The 20773-nt window shown below is 37.5% G+C and overlaps 1 long non-coding RNA gene across 5 annotated transcripts in view; it reads left to right on the plus strand.

Annotated features, from left to right (window-relative positions):
- LOC100737021 (uncharacterized) overlaps positions 1-20773 on the plus strand; it is a 171855-nt gene that overhangs the window by 128903 nt on the left and 22179 nt on the right. For 4 of the 5 annotated variants that reach the window (XR_014822417.1, XR_014822415.1, XR_014822414.1 and 1 more), the window contains 2 exons: positions 7622-7763; positions 10233-10447. This is a non-coding gene — a long non-coding RNA (uncharacterized LOC100737021). Of the gene's footprint in view, positions 1-7407; positions 7537-7621; positions 7764-10232; positions 10448-20773 lie in introns of those variants that run through there. The other variant, XR_014822420.1, reaches the window with a different exon arrangement.

Genomic DNA, 20773 nt, shown 5'->3' on the forward strand with positions numbered 1-20773 from the left:
AATTTCAGACCAGAAGCAGTTGGTTCAAAAACTTGGAAAGAGGTACACCTGTATGAGGTAAAACTCAGCAGATGACAAAGTCCCAGAAAAAATGCTGGCGAGGTTGGGAAAGGAGATTCTAGAGTAGGTTTACCTATCAGAGTAGGCTTATAACATCTGTGACTGTAGTTTATTTTCAACTATTTAATTATTATGAGGTGTTTGTATTTGTCATGTACTTTAAAAAAATCCTCACAGATGCAAACCTGGTTTTATTTTTTATTTTTTAAACATATAATTGATTTACAATGTCATGACAATTTCTGCTGTACAACAAAGTAGCTATTTTTCTTTAACTACTTCAGTAAGTTCTGACTGTTCCACTTAGTAGCCATATCATTTGGGGGCAGATTTCTTTATCTAGGAGTTCCTGTTGTGGCTCAGTGAGTTAAGAACCAGACTAGTATCCATGAGGATGTGGATTCAATCCCTAGCCTTGCTCCACGGGTTAAGGATATGGCGTTGTCGCAAGCTGGTATAGGCCAGCAGCTGCAGCCCTGTTTCAGCCCCTAGCCCAGGAACTTACATATGCTGCAGGTGTGTCCCTAAAAAGAAAATAAAAAGTTCTTTATCTATAACGTGAAGGTAATAATGCTGCATAGTACGTGAGATTGTGGGGAGGACTAAATAATACATTTAAAGGGCATAGAACAAGGTCAAAGACAGAAATATTAGCTATTATTCATATCATCCTTATTATTATCAGTACACATAAAGCTGTGCTTCATTTTAGCAGCTGCAAAAGTTCCACCTTCTCTCAAAACACCTTAAGGTCCATTTAGTTTAGCAAACATTTGCCGAGTGCTCAATATATGTCAGGCACTGATGCAACACTGATGAAACTCCAAGTAAGACATTGACCTTGTCCTTGAGCAGCTTGCCTCCCAATAGGGAAAGCAAAACCATCAGTAGATTATTTCAGTTTAAGGCTTGTCTGTCCTGCACAGTTACCACTAGTCATGAGTAGCTTTTGAGCTCTTGGAATGTTTCTGATCTGAATTGAGGTGTGCTCTACATATGAAACACACAGTGGATTTTGAAGACTTGAAATGATGAAGGAATGCAAAATATCTAATACTGATTACCATTCTGGATGTGCTGGGTTAAATAAAATATAGTTAAAGTTAACTTCACCTGTTTCTTTTTGATTTTTAAAAACTCTGCTACTAGAAAATTTAAATTTTTGTGGCTTCCGTTAGATTTTTGTTGGATAGCACTGGTCTATGACGATACAGGCAAGTTAAAACAGGGTGCAGGGGGGAGGCATCTCATGCAGCCTGGAGTTGAAAGAAGGCTGCCTGGAGGAGCAGATGCATCCTGAGCTGAGTCTTAAAAGATGAGCAGAGGTTAGCCAGGCAGTGACAGACCTAAAGGGCATTCCAGGTTGAGGGAATAGGAAAGGCACAGAACAGATGGTGTTTGTGGGGCAGTGGAAGCAGTTGGTTATTCCACAGCATAAAGTAGTGTGCTTTGGGGACTGAAAGAGGAAGCTACCAGAGATATGAGGCCTGGTTTTTCCATCAGTCAACATCCAGTTGTCATTAAATGCTTGGGTTCTTGTCTTATACATGAGGTCTGGTTATGTTACACTGTTTGAAGTTTTGGACTATCAGCTGTGGAGAGTTAGAAGTTTATGTCTGCACCAGAATAGGGCTGTCCTAGAGGATAGGACTAGTGAAGACACGTATGCTCCTCAGAAGGAAGAATGCCATCTTGCCATCTGCAGGTGGTCCTAAAGGTGGATGGGAAGCCTATAGTTGCTGCCTAGAGTGTAGGAGGAATGAGTGAGAATCAGACAGGAAGTCAGAGCTTGTAATTTTTTCTGATTCATTGGGTTCAGAGACAGTATACACACACAACTACATTCACTCATTTACTTACCTGTCAATGGATTTTTGTAGGACTCCTTCTCCAGTAAATTCCCACCAATAAAGAATATAATCTTTCATTAGATGATATTAATCTGGAAGCATATTATACTCATTCTATCACAAATCGCCCTCAAGTCTTCTGCCTTTAATAACTAATTATTACATGGGTACTTAATAGGTCATGAAAGAGCACATGGAAGAGGACCAGCAAAAGGAGACTCTGAAAACCTAAGTCAGTGGAGAAGCTGGACAGTTAGAGTATCTTCCATGTCTGTTTCTCAGTCTTTAATGTACATAGGAATTACATGGGATCTTGAGGAAGTGAAGGTTCCGATTCATTAGGTATGCATTTTTTTTTTTTATTATTTTGTGGCTGCACTTGAGGCATATGGAAGTTCCTGGGCCAGGGATTGAACCTGAGCTGTAGCTGTAACTGTGATCTGAGCCTCAACTGTGATCTACACCACAGCTGCGGCAAAACCAGATCCTACTATGCCGGGCCAGGGATTGAGCCCACATCTCTGCAGTAACCCAAGTCACTGCAATCAGATTCCTAACCCACTGTGCCACAGTCTGTCCTGAAGTGGGAACTCCAGGTCTGCACTTTTTATCAAGCTTCTAGGTGATGCCAGTGCCACTGGTCCATAGACCTCACTTTGAGCTACAGGATCTTAGAGTCTGTTTAGGACAATCTTTTCCAGGGCTGGAATCTCCATTGCAACAGCCCTGATGAAGTCATTGGAAGCCTCTGCAGGAAGACCTCTGGTGTGCCTCATCTCCTATTCCTTTGTGGAGAGAGTCTAATTGTTGAAACAGTTTTGCTTTGTCCCTAGGTGCTATCTGGGAAATTTCTGTGCATTGGTCCTTGAAATATGTTTAGAACCACTATGGTAATGAATCTAATCTTTCTTTCTTATGACAGCCATTTGGAAATTTGAAGAGCATTTTTATCTTCCCCTTAACTCTTCTTTTCAGTGGATTAAATATCTTCCTCTCCTTTAGCTGTTAATCATAGAACCCTCTGGACTCTCCCAGTAAACAGTGTTCTTTAAGCATACCTCTCCTAACTGAACACAATGTTCTAAGCTTTGTCCAAACATCAAAATGTAAAATGGGATTATAATCTACCTGGCTGTTGAGTCTCTATTTCTGCCAGAGAGTGCTCAATCTTGGTTGGTTGGCAGCTATGTGAGACCTCAGAATGGACTTGGTTGATAAGAAAGAACCCTGTTTTTTTCCTCACTGTTTGCTATTGACTCATCTATAACTTGTAGAGTTTTTTTTTTTTTTTTAAAAAGCTGTTGCCCTGTTTTATGATTATGAAATAGATATTTGGAAAATGTGAACAAGCAAAATGACCATTATTAACATGTTGATATATATAAACCAATTATTTTTATTCATAGGTATGCACATGCATTATCAAAGGGCATTTTGAAAAGCATTGAGCTATCCTCTGTGAATGTGTTTCATATGACATTTTTATCAGCTACATATATAATAATATTGAGGAGTTTTCATCATGGCTCAGCACTAACGAAACCAACTAGCATCCATGAGGATGCAGGTACAATCCTTGGCCTCACTCAGTGGTTTAAGGATCTGGTATTGCTGTGAGCTGTAGTATACCTCACAGACACTGCTCGGATCCCATGTTGCTGTGGTGTAGGCCGGCAGCTGCAGCTCTCATTCAAAGACCTCTAGCCTGGGAACTTCCATATGCTATAGGTGCAGCCCTAAAAAGAAAAAAAAAATTAAAATTCTGTAGACTATTCAACCATTGCCCTGCTGCTGGATGTTTAGGTTGTGATTTTTTGTCATTATAATCAATGCTTTAAGTAATATCCATGAAGCTAAATTTCATGTACAATTTTGATTAAGGTAAATGCATAGAAATAAAATTACTGAGCTAAAAGATAAGAAATTTAAACTATTTTAGTTTGTTTGTATATGTCATACTGTTCTCTAGGAATGCTGTACTAATAAGAATGTATAATCACCAACAGTAAGAATATCAATTCCTCTACACACTTGAGCTCATAATCATAAAATTTTTGACAGTTTGAAGAACCAAAACAAATGGTATCCTATTGTTTGATTTTGTATTTTAATAACTAGTGAGAGTAAAAATTTTTGTTTGTTTTGTTGCCATTTTAAATTCTTTTTGTTTTGGGGTTTTTTTTGTTTTGGGATTTTTGTCTTTTTTTTTTTTTTTTTTTTTTTAAGGGACACACCTGTGGCACATGGAGGTTCCCAGGCTAGGGGTCTAATTGGAGCTGTAGACTCTGACCTATGCCACAGCCACAGCAATGCCAGATCTGAGTCACATCTGCGACCTATACCACAGCTTTCAGGAACGCCAGATCTTTAACCCACTGAGTGAGGCCAGGGATTGAACTTGTGTCCTCATGGATACTATTCAAGTTCGTTAACCACTGAGCCATGATGACAACTCCTTAAGTTCTTTCTTGGAGGGATTAACTTTTCATATCTGTTGCTCATTTATCTATTAGGTCATTTTTATTTCAATGACGATGGCTTATGGTTATTTTATTGAAAAGAATATTTATCCCAAACAGTTTTCCGAGTTTGTTTTTGTTTTATATTTCATTATAACTGGAATGTGTTTTGAATTATGTTTTCCATCAGATTATTCTTGACTTATAGAGAAGTCATGTTTTTTGTGTTTGTATGTGTTATTTACTTGGTAAGCTTGCTAAACATTCATATTCATTTGAATTGTTTTAAGTTTATTTTGAATTTCATCCAAGAAAAATCTTATTATTTTAGCTAGAAATTCAGTAACAATACTAAATAATAGCAGTGGTAATGGGCATTCTTGTTTTGTTGCTGATTTTAGAAATACCTTAAGGTTTCTTTATTAAGCATGATACCGGGGTTTGGTTTGAATTATGTATCAAAGCAAATATATGTTTGCTAAGTAAATAGTCATTTATTTAGATATTTGAAATTTTTAATTAAAAAATATCGCTGAATTATATAAAATATTTTTATCATCTACTTACATGAATGTGCTCTCTCTCTCTCATGTACCCTGTCTCTATCTCTTTTCAAACAACTGCAAAGTTAGAAAAAAGTTGTGAGTACAGTACAAATAATTTTCTCTGAAATGATTTGAGAGTTTGTCGCTGATGCCATGCCCATCAATCCTAAATATTTTTGTGGACACTATCTAAAACAAGAATAATTCTCTTATATTACCAAAATACAACCACCCAAGCTAGGAAATAAACATGGCAAACATTACTATCATCTAATCTACAGGTCCTATGCAAGTTCTGCCAAATGTCCCAGCCACATTCCAATAACCTCCAGTTCAGAATCACATGCTGTCCATGCAAAAAATTATACACAAATGTTATATGAGCATTATTTATAATAGTCCAAAAATGGAAGCACCTCAAATGTCTATCAGTTGATGGTTAAACAAAATGTGTGTCCCTACAATGGAATATTATTCAGCCAAAAAAAGAGGAATGATGTGTTTATACACGTTAAGTCATGGATGAACCCTGAAAACATTACATTAAATGAAAGAAGCCAGTCACAAAAGATCATATATTATATGATTTCATCTATATGAAAGGCCCAGAAGAGGCACATCCATAGACTGAAGGTAGATTAGTGCTTCCCAGGGATTGGGGCCTGTTGGGAGAGAGAATGGAGGTGACTGATCATGGGTGGTTTTTGGGTGATAAATATATTCGTAAATGGTGGTAATGGCTGCACATTTCTAGAATATAGTCAAAAAACATTGGTGTATACGTTGAAAGGGTGAAATTTATGTGACGTGAATGACATTTCCATAAAGCTGTTGTTAAAGGACTTGTATGATGCACTTACCTGTCATCTTCCTTTTGTCTCCTTCAGTATGGAATAATTGTTCAGTCTTTTCTGGACTTTATTGACCTTGATACTTTTGAGAATTACAGGCTGGTTCTTTGGTAGATTGTTCCTCAATTTTAGTTCATCTGATATTTCGTCATGATTACATTCATGTTACGCATCTTGGCTGGAAATAGCACAGAAAGGATATTGTGTTCCTCGCAATGTATCTTATCGAGTGGTACATGATTTTGACTCGTCCCATTACTGATGATGTTCAGTTTGACCAATTGACTAAGGTATTATCTGTCTGGTTTCTCTCCTCTAGTTATTCCTTTCCCTTTTAAATAATTTTATTTTGTGGCAAGTTACTCTGAAAGGGTATAAAAATCCCATTCCTTATCAAAGGTATATTCATTTATTATATTAGTGTGAACTCATGTTTTGATATTTAATTATTTTGCTGTTATGATCCATTACTAAAATGGCCTTTGTGATGTCAAATTAGCCCAGATTTGACCAGTGGGAGTTCCTCAAACTGGCCTATGTGTTCTTTAATATTTCGCCTTCATTCTGTGAATGATTCCTTATTCTCTGGTGTAAGAGGACACTCCAGTTCTTCTTTTACTCTGCCTTCCCCAACCCTAGTATCAGCTATTTTCCCAAGAAGCCCTGGTTCCTTTTAGGAGAAAATATTTAGAAACTGAGTTTGTGTCTAAGGTATGTTTATCACATTTTGGGTTTCACTGTCCCAAAACCCCTTTCAACTTGAGAATATGTATAGGTTTCTATGTACATACACACACATTTATGTCTATGTTATATTCTGTATTATTTGTGTCCATCCATCTATCCATGTATCAAAAACCATGACTTTAGGCTGATACTTTACTCCAGTCCAACTCTGTAAGTTTACTCGAGTTTTCTTCCTTTCCCCATTTTCCTCCGCTGAGAGTAAGAAATCTGACTTATTTTATTTTTTATTTTTTTGTCTTTTCAGGGCTGCACCTGCAGCATATGGAGGTTCCCAGGATAGGCATCACATCAGAGCTACAGCTGCTGGCCTACACCACAGTTATAGCAATGCCAGATCCAAACTGTGCCTGTGACCTACACCACAGCTCATGGCAACGCTGAATCCTTAACCCACTGAGCGAGGCCAGGGATCGAACCTGCAACCTCATGGTTCCTAGTGGGATTTGTTTCCACTGCACCACGACAGGAACTCCTAACTTCTTTTATTTGTAAGAGTTACCTGTGGGATAAAACGCTTGTGTAACACCAGTCTTCCATTTACCATCACTGCTGTTGCCCCTGCATTTGCCCTTTCCACAGCAGTAAAGTTCTAACACATGTCCATTTCTTCTTGGCCCCAGCTCTTAGCTTTTGGACTGAATTGGTCAGAAAGGGAAGAGGGGCAGGATAAGGAGGATAAAAAAGCTGTTTTTCTTTTTCAGTTTATAATTTAGTGAATTATACTAATAGGTTTTTCTAATATTGACTCACCCTTGGACTTCCACAGTGTGCCTTGCTTTGATTTTTCTACTCTTTAAGATTTCTTTATAAGTTAATTTATTTTGCTGAGAAAGCCTTGGCGTGCTACAAGTTTTCTTAGACATTCCTCTAATTTAATTCTCTTTGATTTCTACAGGGAGAATACATGGCTTTATCCTCACTTTGCATTTTTCCAGTGCCTTTGATTTGGGAAATGCTACTAGAGTGGCGACTGCATTTTCAGTGGTGGAAATTACTGATAGCTCTCAGAGGCAAGAAATCGCAGGATATTTACTTTTCAGTGATAATATATGACTCTCACAAAAGCCACACTATTATTTATAATACCCTAATGAGTTTTTTTTTTTCAGAGAAATAGAACAGAGATTCCACATGTTTCCTGGAATTGACCAAAAAAAAAAAAAAAAAAAAAAAAAAAAGGAAAGAAAAAAAAATTCAGTTAAATGCCCTCAATGCCCATCATAAGAAGGGATCACCCTTAAAGAATAATTGGTGAGTAAACCAATACTAATATTACTATTCTTCATCTCCAAAAGAATTTCTTGGAGCCCGCAAGAAGGTTAATTGAAAAGATAAATCTGCTTTGGAAAGCATTTGTATTTTAGGGAGAGATGGGTTTGGGGAAGTGCCATGTAGGCACCTATCATTCTACAAATCATAATTATTGTCAGTGACCTGAAACCTGGAACATGTTATGATGGTTAAATAATGTCCATAGTTTTGCTCTCTGGGAATGCTCTGTCCCCTACCTGATCATTACCACTGCCTTGAGTCTCTTAAGTCTAAAATGCCTAAGTTGCTTATATTTATCTGGGTAGTTGGTTAATTTTTGAGACAACTGCCTTGTAGGTATGATTTTCTTTCTCTGATAGAGAGTAAAGCCTGGATTTGTGTTTTTATGTTTCACTACTTATACTTCCTTCCCCATCTGCCACCAGCCCTCCTACTAGTTCTGTTTAAAGATGTTATTTATTATATATGTAGATTCCTCCAAAAAGATGTATATATGCCCATTTGTGCTTGTGCCCATACATGTAGATCCACAGTACTATTTTTTCCTTGATCAGGTTACTCCTGAAAAATATTTGAATATGACATAAGCTATATAAAAGGATGAAAGAGGGAGTTCCATTCGTGGCTCAGCAGTAATGAAGCTGACTAGTATCCATGAGGATGCAGGTTCAGTCCCTGGCCTCACTCACGGGGTTAAGGATCTGGCATTGTTGTGAGCTATTGTGCAGGTCACAGATGCTGCTTGGATCCTGTGTTGCTGGTGCTGTGGTGTAGGCCAGCAGCTATAGCTCTGATTCGACCCCTAGGCTAGGAACTTCCATATGTTGCACATGTGGCCCTAAAAAAAAGGGATGAAGGAAGAAAGGACTATACTTTTTGGTTATGAGGTCTAAATTTATTTGTGCATGAACAGTTGACCATTGGGGAACTGTGCCTATCTGTGAATTGCATGCTCTAGTCATGCATGACCCAAAGAGAGGTTACTTCAGTTATCCATATAAAGAAACACCTGAAAACAAAGTGTGTTCATTCATAAAGCTGGAAGGTTGCATTCGTGTCAGAAATACGTCACATAGAATATTGTTTAAGTCTATGATTAAAACAGCCATTCCTGGAGTTCCTCTCGTGGCTCAGTGGTTAACAAATCCGACCAGGAACCATGAGGTTGCGGATTCAATCCCTGGCCTTGTTCAATGGTTTAAGGATCCGGTGTTGCCGTGAGCTATGGTGAAGGTTGCAGACATGGCTTAGATCCTGCGTTGCTGTGGCATAGGCCAGTGGCTACAGCTCCAACTAGACCCCTAGCCTGGGAACCTCCATGCTGCAGGTGCGGCGCTAGAAAAAGACAAAAAAGACAAAAAAAAAATCCATTCATTTGTTCATTCAAAAATATTTATCAAGAGTCTTCCATGTGCTAGATACTGTTCTAGGTTCTGGAGGTGTATTAATAGACAAAGACAAACATAGCTCTTGCTGGTAAATTTAACAATTGATTTTCCAGAAACCAAACCCTGATTTTTAGTAATTGCCAGTATCAAGCTATACATGTTCTGCATTACTTGACACAGTAAGAACTCAAAAAATGGCAACCGTCATCACCATCATCTTCATATCTTGATCACAATTATAATCAATAGACTTGCTTTGACAACATACTATAAAGAAACTCATAATCTATAGGGGAAATATCTAAGATACATGTTTAGAAGTGTGTGTGTGTTATGTGTTTGTATAAAAAAATAGAGATGCAGAGAAGTATCTGAAAGGATGCATACTAGATTTTGTATTAGACAGATGTGGTATTGAGGGGAAGTTAGCTAAGTAAAGGGGGCTTTTTTCTTTTTTTGGCTAAAAATGTATAGTTTTAATTTTATTATTATTTTTTGGCCTTTTTGCCTTTTTCTAGAGCCACACCCATGGCATATCGAGGTTCCCAGGCTAGGAGTCCAATCGGAGCTACAGCTGCTAGCCTATGCCCCATCCATAGCAACACAGGATCCAAGCCACGTCTGTGACCTATAACACAGCTCATGGCAATGCCAGATCCTTAACCCACTGAGCAAGGCCAGGGATCGAACCTGCAACCTCATGGTTCCTAGTTGGATTTATTTCCGCAGCACCACGATGGGAACTCCTGAATTTTAAGTTTTAAATAAACTTCACATTGTCCAGGTTGAACAAGCGTAGCTCTCACATGGTGCCAGTCCAACAGTGCTCAAATGCACGGTAGATAAAAGGTGGTTATTATGGGAGAGTCAGATACCACAATATATGAATCATTGTGGATGGAATCTTTGTTAAATAATTGTTGTTTTCCTAGTGGAAAGTGAATAACTGTTGACAGAAGATTAAGCATAATCAAGACCCTTAATAAGTATTCTAGTTGCTACAGAACAAACCACCCCAAAACAGCCACTTAAAACAATGACAGTGTTTATTTGCTCACAGATTTGCAGTTCTGGTGTGGTAGGGACATCTTGTCTCTTCTCTACTTGGCATGAGGTGGAATACTGGAAGGCTGAAGAGTGGAATCGTCTGAAGTGCACTCACTCATACCTCTGGTGGTTGACTGTTGGCTGGGATGAACATGGAGCTGTGTCTGGGACACCTATATGTGGCCATTTCATGAAGCTGCCCCACAATATGGTGGTTGGGTTCCAAAGGTGAGTATCCCAAGAGAGCCAGGTGGAAGCTCTATCAACTTTTATGACCTAGTCTTACAAGTCACAGAGCATCACTTTTTCTCCAAATTCTCTTAATCAAAACATTGCCCAAGTGCCAGGAGAGGAAAAACAGATTTTATCTTTTGATAGTCAAGTAGAAAGTTCTGTAAGAACATGTAGGACTGGAAATACTAACATGGCTGTTTTTGAAAAATACAACCTTCCCCAGTAAGCCCTCTCCTTTCCAATGTGTTTTGTATCACATACCTGCAGAGCAAATAGGAAAAATAGGAAAATTACCTAGATCTTCTTGGCTGCCCAGGTGAATGTGAGTATTGCAAGTACCTTTACTTTCCCAAACCATATTCATACACTATGAAAGCTATAAATTCTTCTGTGGGAAACCAAAAGAATTTTATTGTTATATTTCCCATGCTTAGCACAGCGCTGGTTTTTAAGTCAATTTCCCTGTGTACTGTCAATTTATCTTAACCTAAAAGGCAGTGACACATTACAAGGAAGGTGAAAATGTACCTTTGTTGATTGGAATCAGGAAGCTGGTGGGTTTGTATTATTTTTTTTGTCTCTAAGCTTCTCAAATACAACAGAAGATAGAGCAGAGAAAAGAGGTTCATGACAATGAATGGTTTGCAATATTTCAAATATTTTTCTTAAAGGCACATTGGTATTCTTACTACCTGCTGGCCACACACTATTCAAGGCTATGTTAAGCCTAATGTGTTATTTGAAAGTCAGATGCATGTCTCATTTTTCATTAAGGTTTGAGTCAACTCATTCATTTGTATCCCCGAATGTGCATAGCACATATTACCAGTAGACTAATCAACAGGTATGTAGGGATTACCCAAAGAGTAGCACTAGAGAATTGTCAGAAAACACCCAATTAATGGAGTCTACTAGATTCAAATCTCTTTTTATTTTATGGTATGGCTTATTAGCCCCAAACCAAATGTAAATTAGATCTGCAGGGATTCTAATTAAAAAAAAATACTGTTAATTTTTATTTCTTTGAACATAACCAAGTTCATTTCTTATTTAACAAGATGCGGTCATCTTGTACCTGAATTCTCCAAAATTAAGCTCCTTTTGGTGATTGACATGTAAAACAAAACAAAACAAACAAAAAAATGAAAAAAAAAAAAACAGACTTTCACACTGCCTTTCAAAGTGTGAAAAACAGCTTTTATTCATGGCTGGATATATCAAATTAAATTTTAACAAAATTTCCCCCCCCCCCAGTATTTTTTCGTTTAGATTGTAGACAACTGTGAGACATTTCTTTTAAGTCAACATTTTGTTCTTCACATATTTGTTAAAGACCTGAAACTTTTTCTAGTCTTTTTTTGTCTGATCACTACAAGGCTAAAGTAGCAAAAACAAAACCAAAAAACCCTCAGTGCCTATATCTTCCCTACACTGACAGCATAAATGGAATTAAAATACTGTGGGCTCAAATGTTCATTAATGTCTCTTTGTAGGAAAAATTTACTGATATGCCCAGCTCAGACAGTTATTAAAATTATCAGGAAAGTAATTTTTTTTTTATTGAAGTGTTGTTGGCTTGCGATGCTGTGTTAGTTTCAGGCTGACAGCAAAGTGATTCAGTTATACACACATATATATCTACTTCATCAAATTCTTTTCCCTCAAAGGTAAGTACAAAATATTGTTTGTTTGTTTTTTTTGTCTTTTTGCTATTTCTTTGGGCCGCTCCTGCGGCATATGGAGGTTCCCAGGCTAGGAGTCGAATCGGAGCTGTAGCCACTGGCCTACGCCAGAGCCACAGCAACGCGGGATCTGAGCCGCGTCTGCAACCTACACCACAGCTCACGGCAACGCCAGATCCTTAACCCACTGAGCAAGGGCAGGGACCGAACCCGCAACCTCATGGTTCCTAGTCGGATTCGTTAACCACTGCGCCATGACGGGAACTCCCAAAATATTGAGTATAGTTCCCTGTGCTATATATAGCAGGTCCTTGTTGGTAATCTACTTTATATATGGTAGTGTGTATCTCTTAATCGCAAACCCCTAATTTATCCCTCCTTCCTCCCGTGTTTCCCCTTTGGTAACCAGAAGTTTGTTTTCTAAGTCTGTGAGTCTGTTTTTGTTTTGTAACCCTCTGAGCCACAATAGGAACTCCCCTAATTTGTATCACACTGATTGATTTGTGATTATTGAAAAATCCTTGCATTCTTGGAATAAATCTCACTTAATCATGGTGTATGATCTGTTTAATGGATTATTGGATTTAGTTTACTAGAAGTTTGCATCTATATTTATCAGTGATATTGTCCTATAACTTTCACGTGTTGTATGTGTGTGGTATCTTTTGCTGGATTTGGAGTCAGAGTGTTGCTGACCTCATGAGAAGGAGTTAAAAAGTGTTCCTTTCTCTGTAATTTTTGGAAATAATTTTAGAAGGTTATGTGTTAACTCTTCTCTAAATATTTGGCAGAAGTTGCCTGGGAAGTTATCTGGACCTGAACTTTTGTTGGAAATTCTTAAATGATATATTCAGTTTTAGTAATTGACTGTTGTTCATGTTTTCTATTTCTTCCTAATTGTCTCAGAAGATTGTACCTTTCTAAGAACTTGCCCATTTCCTCTAGGTTATCCATTTTATTGGCATATAGTTGCTTGTAGTGGTCTCTTATGATCCTTTGTATTTTTGTTGTGCCCATTATAACTTCTCCTATTTCATTTCTAATTTTACTGATTTCAGAGCCCTCTCCCTTTTTTCTTAATGAGTCTGGCTAAAGGTTTATCAATTTTAGCCATCTTTTCAAAAAACCAGCTTTTAGTTTCATTGATCTTTTCTATTGTTTTTTTTTAATTTTATTTTTTAAATTATTTCCCAAATACAATTTTTTTTCTACTGTACAGCATGGTGACCCAGTTACACATACATGGACACATTCTATTTTTCTCACATTATCATGCTCCATCACAAGTGACTAGACATAGTTCCCAGTGCTACAAAGCAGGATCTCATTGCTAAGCCATTCCAAAGGCAATAGTTGGCATCCATTAACCCCAAGCGCCCAATCCACCCCACTCCCTCTGCCTCCCCCTTGGCAACCGCAACTCTATTCTCCAAGTCCATAATTTTCTTTTCTGTGGTAAGGTTAATTGGGGCCATATATTAGATTCCAGATATAAGTGATATCATATGGTATTTGTCTTTCTCTTTCTGATTTAACTTCGCTCAGTATAAGAGTCTCTGGTTCCATCCATGTTGTTACAAATGGCATTATTTTATTGTTATGGTGGAGTAGTATTCCATTGTGTATATATACCACATCTTCCTAATCCAGTCATCTGTCTATGGACACTTGGGTTGTTTCCATATCTTGGCTATTGTGAAGAGTGCTGCAATGAATGTGCGGATGCATGTGTGTCTTTTAAGGAAAGTTTTGTCTGGATATATGCCCAAGAGTGGGATTGCTGGTTTGTATGGTAGTTCTATGTATAGTTTTCTAAGGTACCTCCATACTGTTCTCCATGGTGGATGTATCAGGTTACATTCCCACCAACAGTGCAGGAGGGTTCACTTTTCTCCACACTCCCTCCAGCATTTGTTATCTGTGGACTTATGAATGATGGCCATTCTGACTGGTGTGAGGTGGTATCTCGTGGTAGTTTTGATTTGCATTTCTCTAGTAATCAGGGATGTTGAGCATTTTTTCATGTGCTTGTTGGTCATCTGTACATCCTCCTTGAAGAAACACCTATTCAGGTCTTTTGCCCATTTTTCCATTGAGTTGTTGGCTTTTTTGCTGTTGAGTTGTATAAGTTTCTTGTATATTCTAGAGAATAAGCCCTTGTCAGCAGCATCATTTGAAACTATATTCTCCCATTCTGTAAGTTATCTTTTTGTTTTCACTTTGGTTTCCTTTGCTGTGCAAAAGTTTGTCAGTTTGATGAGGTCCCATTGGTTTATTTTTGCTTTTATTTCTGTTGCTTTGGGAGACCTGAGGAAACATTTGTAAGGTTGATGTCAGAGAATGTTTTGCCATGTTGTCTTCCAGGCATTTGATGGTGTCTTATCTTATATTTAAGTCTTTCAGCCATTTTGAGTTTATTTTTGTGCCTGGTGTGAGGGTATGTTCTAGTTTCACTGATTTGCATGCAGCTGTCCAGGTTTCCCAGCAATACTTGCTGAAAAGACTATCTTTTTCCCATTTTATGCTTGCCTCCTCTGTCAAAGGTTAACTGACCATAGGTGTCTGGGTTTATTTCTGTGTTCTCTATTCTGCTGTATTGGTCTGTATGTCTGTTTTGGTACCAGTACCACACTGTCTTTATGACTGTGGCTTTGTAATATTGCCTGAAGCCTGGGAGAATTATGCCTCCTGCTTGGTTTTTGTTCCTCAGAATTGCTTTGACTATTCTGGGTCTTTTGTGGTTCCATATAAGTTTTTGGATTGTTTGTTCTAGTTCTGTGAAAAATGTCATGGGTAATTTTATAGGGATTGCATTGAATCTGTAGATTGCTTTGGGTAGTATGGCCATTTTTACAATATTAATTTTTCCCACCCAGGAACATGGACTATCTTTCCATTTCTTTTTTTTACATCTTCTTTAACTTCCTTGATTACTGTTTTACAGTTCTCGGCATATAAGTCCTTTATCTCCTTGGTCAGGTGTATTCCCAGGTAATTGATTTTTTGGGGTGCAATTATAAAAGGTGTTGTATTTTTGTGTTCCTTTTCTAATATTTCATTGTTAGTATACAAAAATGCGACTGATATCTGAATGTTAATCTTATATCCTGCTTCGATTGCTAAATTTGTTGATCAGTTTAAGTAATTTTTAGGTTGAGTCCTTAGGGTTTTCTATGTATAGTATCATGTCATCTGCATACAGTGACAGTTTTACCTCTTCTCTTCCTATTTGGATGATTTTAATTTCTTTTGTTTGCCTGATTGCTGTGGCTAGGACTTCCAATACTATGTTGAGTAACAGTGATGAGAGTGGCGACAAACCTCTTTGTCTTGTTCCAGATTTTAGCGGGAAGGCTTTCAGCTTTTCTCCATTGGGTATTCTATTTGCTGTGGGTTTGTCATCCAGGGCTTTAATTATGTTAAGGAATATTCCCTCTATACCCACTTTGGTAAGAGTTTTGATCATGAAAGGATGTCAGACTTTGTCATATTCTTTTTCTGCATCTATTGAGATGATCATGTGGTTTTTGACTTTTCTTTTGTTAATGTGGTGTATGGCATCAACTGATTTGCATATATTGAACCATCCTTGTGAACCTGGGATGAATCCCACCTGGTCATGGTGTACTATCTTTTTGATATGTTGTTGGACTCAGCTAAAGTTTTGTTGAGAATTTTTGCGTCTATATTCATCACAGATATTGGCCGATAGTTTTCTTTTTTGGTGTTATCTTTGTCTGATTTTGGAATTAGGATGAAGTTGGCATCATAGAATGTCTTTGGGAGTGTTCCTTCTTCTTCAACCTTTTGAAAAAGTTTAAGGAGGACGGGTATAAGTTCCTCTTTGAATGTTTGATAGAATTCACCTGTGAAGCCATCTGGTCCTGGACTTTTATTAGTAGGGAGTGTTTTTATGACATATTCAATTTCATTTCTAGTGGTCGGTCTGTTCAGTTGATCTTTCTTCTTGATTCAGTTTTGTCAGGCTGTAAGTCTCTAGAAAGTTGTCCATTTCTTCTACGTTGTCAAATTTGTTGGCATACAATTGTTCATAGTATTCATGTACGTTTTTTTGTATTTCTATAGTATCTGTTGTGATTTCTTCATCATTTCTTATTTTGTTTATTTGGGTTCTCTCCTCTTCTTGGTGAGTCTAGCCAGAGGTTTGTCAATTTTGTTTACCTTTTCAAAGAACCAGCTCTTGGTTTGATTGATTTTGTCTATTGCTTTTTTGAATCTATTTTATTGATTTCCTCTTTGATCTTTATGATTTCGTTCCTTCTGCTGACTTCAGATTTTTCTTGTTCTTTTTCTAATTCATTTAGGTGGTGGGTTAAGCTGTCTATTTGAGATTTTTCTTCTTTTTTGAGGAAGGTCTGTATTGCTAAGAACTTCCCTCTGAGCACTGCTTTTGCAGTGTCCCATAGATTTTGAGTGGTTGTGTCTTATCATTTGTCTCAAGGTATTTTTTAATTTCCTTCTTGATTTCCTCATTTACCCATTGGTTTTTAGTAGCATGTTTTTTAGTCTCCAAGTAGTAGGTTTTTTCTCATTTCTTTCCCTGTGGTTGATTTCTAGTTTCATGCCATTGTGGCCAGAGAATATACTTGAAATAATTTCTGTACTCTTAAATTTGTTGAGGTTAGCTTTGTGCCCCAATATGCAATCATTTCTTGAGAATGTTCCATGTGTACTTGAGAAGAATGTGTATTCTGATTTTTTTGGATATAATGTCCTAAAAATATTAAGTCTAACTTTTCTATTGTTTCCTTTAGGATCTCTGTTGCTTTATTGATTTTCTGTCTAGAGGATCTGTCCATTGATGTGAGTGATGTGTTAAAGTCTCCTACTATGATTTTATTCCCATCAATTTCTCCTTTTATGTCTGTTAGTATTTGTTGTAGGTGTCTGGGTGCTTCTGTATTATGACATATATATTGATGATTTATAATATCCTCTTCTTGAATGGATAGTGTCCTTCTTATAGCCTTTGTTTTAAAGTCTATTTTGTCTGATATGCGTATTGCTACTCCTGCTTTCCTGTCTTGTCCATTGGCATGAAATATCTTTTCCCACCCCCTCACTTTCAATTTATATGTATCCTTTTCCCTAAAATGAGTTTCTTGTAGGCAGCAGATTAAAGATTTTTGCTTTCTTATCCAATCTGCCTGTGTCTTTTGATTGGAGCATTCAGTCCATTGACGTTTAAGGTGATTATTGATAGATATTTATTTATTGCCATTTTAAGCCTTGTTTTCCAGTTGACTCTATGTTTCTCTTTTTTTCTTTTTTGGGTTGGATGGTTTCCATTTATTTTATACTTGAGTATTTTTCTTTTCAGTTTTTGTGAATGTAATATTTGGCTTTCATTTGAGGTTGCCCTGTTTTTTAAGTATGTTAACACCTTCCTATATCTGCTTACTTTAGCCTGATAATCACATAGGCTCAAACACATCATTAAGATTAAAAAAAAGAATCTATTTTTTTCTTACTTCCCTTTCCCACATTGCATGATTTTGATGTCTTTTGTTTTATTATTATTAACATCTTCATGTTTGGATCTGTATGCTGGCTTATTTAAGTGACTGCTTTCCAATTGTGATTTCTTCCTTTTAATTTAGCGAAGCCCTTTCAGTATTTCTTTTAGAATGGGTTTCGTCTTGCTGTACTCTTTCAGCTTTTGCTTATTGGAGAAATCCTTTATTTTCCTTTCTATTTTAAATGATATTCTTGCTGGATAGAGTATTCTAGGTTGCATTTTTTTTTCCTTTCAGTGCTTTAAATGTATCTTGCCACTCCCTTCTGGCCTGTAGTGTTTCTGTAGAGAAATCAGCTGATAGCCTTATTGGAGTTCCCTTATAATAACACTTTGCCTTTCTCTTGTTGCCTTTAGAATCCTCTCTTTATCTTCAATTTTTACCATTTTTATTATATCTTAGTGTGGACCTGTTTGAGTTCAACTTGTTTGGAGCCCTCTGTGCTTCCTGTATCTTGATATCAGTATCCTTTAGATTTGGAAAGTTTTCATCCACAATTTCTTCAAATATATTTTCAATCTCCTTTCCTTTTTCTTCTTCTGGAATTCCTACTATGCGTACATTGGCCCACTTTATATTATCCTATAGGTCTCTTATATTGCTTTCATGTTTTTATGTTTGGTTTTGTGTCTGCTGTCCTGTTTGGGTGATTTCCATTATTCTATCTTCCAAGTCACTAATTTGTTCCTTTGCGTTATTCATTTTGCCCTTTAGTGCCTTTAGTTCAGTTTGTATCTCTGCAAATAAATTTTCTAGTTTATCTTGGCTCCTCATATTTTCTAGCTCCTTTCTGAGGGAATCTGCATTACTGTTCATATCCTCCCTCAATTCCTTCAGCATTTTCACTATCTCCCTTTTGAACTCAAAGTCTGTCAGACTGCAGAGGTCTGTTTCATTGCTGATTACTTTAGGTGAATTCTCCTGTTGCTTTAACTGGGAATGGTTTCTGAGCTTCTTCATTGCGCTTGTGTTTTTCTTTTTCTGTGGCTTTGGGGAAGCCAAATTGTATTGTGGCACAGTCCAGGGTGGTCTGGCAGGGCCGGCTCCATGAGGGCAGGGCGCCTGGAGCACAGGAGGGTGCCAGCAGGGCCTGATCTGCACAGATGGGGCCCAGGCACTGGGAAGGAGCACTCAGCTCTCTGAGATCCAGTGTGCAAGCGTGCACACTGGGGCCCAAGGAGTTTTCTATGGTCGTCTGCCCTTCCTCCTCTCCCCTTCTCAACAGTGGCACCTTGCCTCTCCTGAGGGTCCAGACCTTCTCCCAGGTTCCTTCTGCTGTGGCTTTCCACTTCCCAGCCCTTAGCACACTGCTCCCCCTACCAGCAGAGCACCACTCCCTAGTTCCTTAGGCTGTCTCCACACCACCAGCTCCAACCTGCTTTCCAGGACTGACCGACCTCCTGGGGTTCAGTCTCAGGGCCCAGCCCCTGCCGAGCATCTCAGTCTGTGGTGTTGGTGCTAGTGGTTCAGATGGGCTTTGCATCTCTCACTCTGCTTTTTGGATCTCAGACCTGCTGCTGTGCTTTTCTTGGCTTCTTGGAGTTCCCTCTCACTCAGTTGATCTTTCCATTGGTTAGGAGGCTTCCCTGGGTGTAGGTGCCCTTTCTCCTTCACAACTCCCTCACAGGAGTGTTAGAACTGTCCTGATTCCTTCTCTCTCTTTTTTCTTTTGTTCTATACAGTTCTGTCAAGAGTTTCTTGCCTTGTTTGGAGGTTTAAGTTTGGCCAGCATTCAGTCGATGTTCTGTGTGAATCGTTTTACATGTAGATGTGTTGTTTTGATGTGTTTGTGGGAGAGGGTGAGCACCTCCTCTTACTCTTCTGCCATCTTGCCATCCCCCCTACTTGTGGTATCTCTATTGTTTTCTTAGTCTCTATTTCATTTATTTCTCTTCTGATCTTTATGATTTCTTTCCTTCAACTAACTTTGGGATTTGTTTGTTCTTTCTCTAGTTGCTTTAGGTGTTTAGATTATTTGAGATTTTTTTGTTTCTGGAGGTAAGCTTGCTATAAACTTCCTTCTTTGAACTGCTTTTGCCACATCCCATAGGTTTTGGATTGACATGTTTTTGTTCTCATTTGTCTCTAGGTATTTATTTCCTCTTTGATTTTTTTCAGTAATCTGCTGGTTATTTAGCAGCGTATTGTTTAGCCTCCCTTTGTTTGCAGTTTTTTTGCAGATTTCTCCTTGCAGTTGATTTTTAACCTTATAGGTGGAAGAGATGCTTATTATGATTTAAAATTTCCTAAATTTACCAAAGCTTTCTTTGTGGCCCAGCATGTAATCATCTATCCTGGAGATTTTTCCATGTGCTTTTGAAAAGAATGTGTACTCTGCTTCTTTCAGATTGAATTTACTATAAGTATCAGTTAAGTCCTTATGGTATAGTGCATCATTTAAGGCCTGTGTTTCCTTATTGATTTTGTCTGGATGATGTAAGTAGGGTGCTATGTCCTCCACTCTGTGTGTGTTAATGTCATTCTTTTGTTTTATATCTGTTAACATTTGCCTTATGTATTGAGGTGTTCCTATGTTGGGTGCATATGTATTTACAATTGTTGTATCTTCTTCTTGGATTGACCATTTGATCATTATGCAGTCTCTTGTAACCTTCTTTATTTTAAAATTTATTTTTTCTGATATAAGTATTGCTACTCTAGCTTTCTTTTGATTTCCATTTGCATGTAATATTTATTCTATTACCTCACTTTCAGTCTGTGTCTCTAAATATAAAGTGGGTTTCTTATGTTTAGCATATATACAGGTCTTGTTTTTGTATACATTTAGCCAGTCTGTCTTTTTGTGGAACATTTAATATAGTTACACTTAAAGTAATTAGTGATTTGTATGTTCTTATTACTGTATTGTTAATTGTTTGGATTTATTTTTGTAGGTCTTTTTTTCCCCCTTTACTCTTTGGTTTTCTTCCCCTGTAGATTTGATGACTATCTTTAGTACTGTGTTTGATTCTTTTTTCTTTTTTGCATATATATTAATAGATTTTTAGTTTGCAGTTACTATGAGGTTTTGGCATAGCAGTCTTTATAATAATATACATGATTATTTTAAGTTGCTGGTCACTTAATTTCAAATGCATTTT

The sequence above is a fragment of the Sus scrofa genome, chromosome 1 (assembly GCF_054392235.1).
Source record: "Sus scrofa isolate SSC_HxYL_T2T_F1_AM1 chromosome 1, Sscrofa_HxYL_maternal_Yorkshire_Landrace_v2.0, whole genome shotgun sequence".
Classification (NCBI taxonomy): domain Eukaryota; kingdom Metazoa; phylum Chordata; class Mammalia; order Artiodactyla; family Suidae; genus Sus; species Sus scrofa.